Source organism: Megachile rotundata, chromosome 15, assembly GCF_050947335.1.
Source record: "Megachile rotundata isolate GNS110a chromosome 15, iyMegRotu1, whole genome shotgun sequence".
Taxonomy (NCBI): Eukaryota; Metazoa; Arthropoda; class Insecta; order Hymenoptera; family Megachilidae; genus Megachile; species Megachile rotundata.
The window spans coordinates 8265528-8271097 of NC_134997.1; the positions used below are offsets into that span (position 1 = coordinate 8265528).

The 5570-nt window shown below is 31.2% G+C and overlaps 1 non-coding gene across 1 annotated transcript; it reads left to right on the top strand.

Annotated features, from left to right (window-relative positions):
• The first annotated feature begins 884 nt into the window (after window positions 1-884).
• LOC143265951 (U1 spliceosomal RNA) lies at window positions 885-1047 on the top strand. The gene has a single exon (XR_013040728.1). It is a non-coding gene; the product is annotated as a U1 spliceosomal RNA (small nuclear RNA).
• Window positions 1048-5570: the final 4523 nt, after the last annotated feature.

The window sequence follows — 5570 nt, forward strand, 5'->3', positions numbered from 1 at the left end:
ATTTGATTTGCATTTACAAAATTTTGAAACTAATTTTTTCCAAAAATCAAAAACTAAGTTTCTTTTAGTTTCTTTGAACGTTAGTTATTTATGCCTTTATCAACGTTGCTGAGAAAATGTATCATTCACGTTTGAGAAATAGGATACTTGACTTCTTCGTTACTATCAGTTCCAATGACAGGCTTGTGTTTGACTCATTCTCCTGCCATACCCTGGTAGACTTTGTTGACGTTGAACTTATCGTAACTAAACACTGGCTGTATATATATCGATAATATAATTGATTATAAAATCTTCATGCACGTTGTTATCGAATTTCAGTTAAATTGAACAGGTGTACTTAATAATTAAAAAAGCAAAAAATGCAAATTGAAAACTGAAGTGATAATGAAAAGCACAAGTATTTTTTTACAAAGTGTTTTTTAGTAAAAATCGAACAAGTTTGTCAAGTAATTAAAAACTGATATATAATTTAAAAATCTGATATTAAAATTAAAAATTATTATTGTAAAAATTAAAAAATCTTGTTGAGATTAAATATTGACAATTTTATCCGCCATTTTGAGTTTCCAAAATTGGAACCGTTACTATTACTATAAGCGAAAAAATGGCGCGTTTTTTGAACCGAACAAAAAAGCATTCGATCAAAATCGCAGTCTATGGTGAAGATCGATAATGGAATCAATCGGGAAGTTATTCTTTTATTCTTTGGGCATGTTCCCAACGTTTTGGACAAAAGATCAATGGGCACGTTGAACAAAGATCAGCAAACATCGATCGTTTCCAGAGAGGATCGAATTTTGGCCACTAGATGACATTCGTTTTTCTCGCGAGAAGAATGAATAGTGGTTGCGATATAATTTATCGTGCAAGAAACAGTGTTATAACTTACTTGGCGCGGAGGACACCGTGATCAGGAAGGCGGTTCCTTCTGGGCGAGGCCCTACCATTGCACTTTGCTAGGGCTGAACCTTGCGAATACTCCTAATGTGGGTATGTCGAGCGCACAATTTTTGGTAGTCGGGACCAGCGTCCGCGCTGTCCCGGATTGAATATATCGAAAAACAACGTCATTTTTATCAAACAAATCATAGGTTATATGTCATCGAGTACCTTTCCACTCCAAATGGAATTTTCAATGCTAAAAAATAGCAATCGACGCAGAGTTTAATTGGCTGTATTCCCCCATGCAATTTAAATTCTTTCCGAATTGAGAGAACGACGAAAAAATTTTGATACGACTATTTTTTAAAATAATTTTTATTTTAAATTAGGGAAACTAAAATATATCTTGCTTGGAAATGCAATTTTAACAGAATTGCAAATACTGTTCGAATTAAAGTATATACCCAAAGATACACATTGTTTTTCTTGAACGGTGATGCGCAGTGCGCATGCGTGTGGTACGTACAGCGCATGCGCATTGAAAATATATACGATGTGTTTTAATTAAAATTGCTTCACGTTTGAAAATGTATATCAAAAATATATCCAATAACATTAAAAACCCACATTTGAGAATTAAAAAAAAATAGTACAAATAATAGTAGTATTAAAAATTTGAAAACCTGCAAATTCCAAAATTTGAGTATTCAAATTTTGAATACAAAAATATGAACATTACAAGGTTCAAAAATTTATAAACTCGAAAATATTACTCTGTAATCTGAAAATTTTTAAATATTCTGCATCATATTTTTGTATACTGTACTCAAATGCACTTAAAAAAGGGAAATGCAATCTTTCTTCATTATTGATTTATGTTTGGCTTACAATTAGATACGGGTTAAGGTCAGACGGTCAATATTGATTTACAAAATTTGCCATGGCTCAAATTTCAAGACACGATGCAACTTCAATGTAAAGACAGGAAAATTGTATCGAATCGATTATTTATAATTTTAAATAATACCTATTTGATTCGAAATTTCAAATTTATTTTAAACAAATGAATGTTATGGTTAACGAATATTAAAGAGGTGATAATCATTCATTGAAACGTCGTCAATTTAAAAGAATAGTTTTATACTTGCCCCTTCAGTTGTAACATGATTCGGTTGGTCATCGACTACCTGACTTATTAATAAACATTTAATATGAATGAACGTCGCGAATAACATCTGCAATGCCAAGAGTTCAACGTTTTTCGTTACGATTAACTCTCTCGACGAGGGGTACGTATCCTACCTATAAACGTGTATGTACAGACACGTATATTTCACCCTAGCGAAATGTTCTCATAGAAAGGTGACGCACAGAGTATCGTGGGAACCGTCTCGCCCGATATAAGGTACCATGTGCATTTTTATAGGGCACGTAGACATCCAAGTAGCTTATACACTCCTTTGTAATGAATCAACGATTCTTCTGGGCAAGTATTGACCTGAGCGATCCTACAGTTAAATCCTTGGCTGCTCTAATCCATACTAGTTTGGCACCGACGAATGAACATTATTCCAAGTCTCTAAAAACTGGAGACTTCACTCGCGATTAAGTAGGACTATTAAACCTTTTTAATCATTTTAGGAAGAATCACTTCAAATATTTTATTCTTCTAATTTGATGATTAAATTGGTATGTTAAGGACATGTGTTTATTTTCTTATAATTTGATATGGACAATTTTTCTATGAAGCTTCTATGTTCTAAGATTTAAAAATTATAGATTTCTAATATTTTAGGATTTTATAATTTTGAAAGTTTGGAATTTTTGAGTTTTAAAATTTCTTAAATTTAAGACTCAAATTTCCACCTCCCAAAATTTCAAAATTCTCAAATCCAAAGTTTTTAAATCAATAATTCCATAATCCCAAAATTTCCAAATCCCCAAATTCCAAAATTCCCAAATCCCAAAATTCCCAAATCCCAAAATTCCCAAATCCCAAAATTCCCAAATCCCAAAATTCCCAAATCCCAAAATTCCCAAATCCCAAAATTCCCAAATCCCAAAATTCCCAAATCCCAAAATTCCCAAATCCCAAAATTCCCAAATCCCAAAATTCCCAAATCCCAAAATTCCCAAATCCCAAAATTCCCAAATCCCAAAATTCCCAAATCCCAAAATTCCCAAATCCCAAAATTCCCAAATCCCAAAATTCCCAAATCCCAAAATTCCCAAATCCCAAAATTCCCAAATCCCAAAATTCCCAAATCCCAAAATTCCCAAATCCCAAAATTCCCAAATCCCAAAATTCCCAAAATTCCCAAATTGCCAAATCCCAAAATCCTCAAATCCCAAAATTTCCAAATCCAAAATTCCCAAATCCCAAAATTCTAAAATTTAAAAAACATGTACTTCCTTTTCATCAAGTAACTAATAGTTTATTTAAGGAACACGTTACCTCACACATGCGTCCATGTTATTTTACAGATGTTTGTATTGTACAAATGTATTAAGAAGTCCAATGTCTACCAGTTCTAACCATCTTTGAGCTATTACAGGCAATTGTAGTGTTAATTAGAGGAATAATCGGAAACAAGAGTAATAGTGTTGCAACCCTATTGTTTGTCAAAATATATAGTCGTAATTAACAATGAGGACTCTACCATCCAACTACCTCTTTTTTGAATACTTCATTTTTTAATTCTCTCCTTTATTCAAAAATACCTATCTGACCTAAAATATCTATCATATTTTAAATACGAAAAATTGTTATTATTTAAAAAATACAAAAATCTACTTCTATTTAAAAAAGCGTAGGGGTGCGTCCCCGCTTCCCAAGCAGCAGTGCGCCATATATCACATAAAAGACTCCCTTGAACTTTAAAAAAACACGGAAGAACTATTTTTAAGGCCGCCCCAATTAGTTTCCAAGAAAACATCTTGAACATATTACAAAATTAAACAACGCAAAATTTAAACTGCAGTGAAAAAATTCAAGAATCTCCAGGGATGCGAACGAAGTATGAGGGTTAAAGTATATATACATATATATTGTACAGTGCGTGTTTATTATACAATGTTTAAGTATCGTATAATAAATATTATAGTACATTTAAATTTGCATTTGTATTGTACAGGTACCTTTGTACGTACCTGCCGGTTTGATCATGGGAATGTACTGACATGTGGTTTCTGTGTGACCATATGGTGCATCAGAAAATACAAAAACAAATCCCATTAGCTGTTTAATTATGGATTATTAAGTGGTTGAATAATTACTGAAGTTATGGATTAATTATTTAAATGTGGCTTACCCGTCTAAATTATTGATATTTACTGAAAATTTATTAATAGTCTGGATATCATTTAGATTTGATGGTTCACTAACCTTGTAAAATTGGATTAACAAAATTTGTGCAAGATGAAATTTTTTGGGAGAATTTTTTCTGGGAGAATCTTGGCAATATGGAAATCAACTAATGGTGGGAGGCACCTATCCTTGGAAGCTTACATTGCACCTGAAAGTACACGCATTCATGGAGTCCCATGAACCCCACTTTTGGACATTGTAATAAGAGTGTGAACACTACGAAGCCGCACATGTACGTAAGGAAGGGAGGGATCGTAAAGGCCCTTTCAAACCAAGTGAACCTGCATCGATCTGAATCAGACTGATGAAGATTCGAATATTACGCAATGCAGCTTTGTACGACATAATCCAAATCCCATTCGCATTGAATTCAGAACTAATTAATAGGTGTTGTCCCCGAAATCGATTGATACGGAAGATAATTATCTTCGGTAATGATGAATTATTTTTGTGATAGGCTATACTGTGACATAAACCCTAGTTTTCCACAAGTTGGTATTATATAAAAAGATCGCTTTAATTTTTAAAGGATATGAGAGTCATAATTTAAACTACGGTAAAAATTAGATTGAATTCCGATGACCGCAATATCTTTTTATTCATCTGCCTGGGAAGTGGCTATTTAAAAAAGCTGACACATCTCTTCCGGAATGTACCGTTATCCCATTTTGTTAGATCCACACTTTTCTTCTACGAGACCTCACTTCCTCCGAGTATAAGGGCATTTTATTGAGACTTTAAATTTATTGAACTCATGAATTTATTCCAAAATTGTTCTACAATTTGTTGAATACAAATATTTATTATTTTGCTGGATACATCAACATTTTTAGGAATATTTATAAAATATATTTTATGAATATTTATAATACATATGGAACATAATACATATACATTATGGAACATATTTATACAATATGTTTTATAAATATGTAGACATGTTTATAAAGATGTAAATATAGAAACGAGGTATAATTATAACATAGAATATTTAGAGTGATGTTATGTTGCATATCCTTGTATTACATACATGTTTATGTTCTAAAAATTTATAGAATAATTATAAAATATATTTTATAAAAAAATATATAAATATAAATGGAGTTCAGTCATAATACAATAAATATGAAATTAAATAAAATTAATAAATGTAAATAATGTAATATAGTAAATATAATATGTATTAAATGTAAATAGCATATAATACAATAAATAAAATTATTCATATGATAATATAAAAAGAATATAGAAGTAATAATAATGATATAGAAGTTATTATAAATGAAAATTCTTTCAAAAAGAAAAATAAACTCTGTGA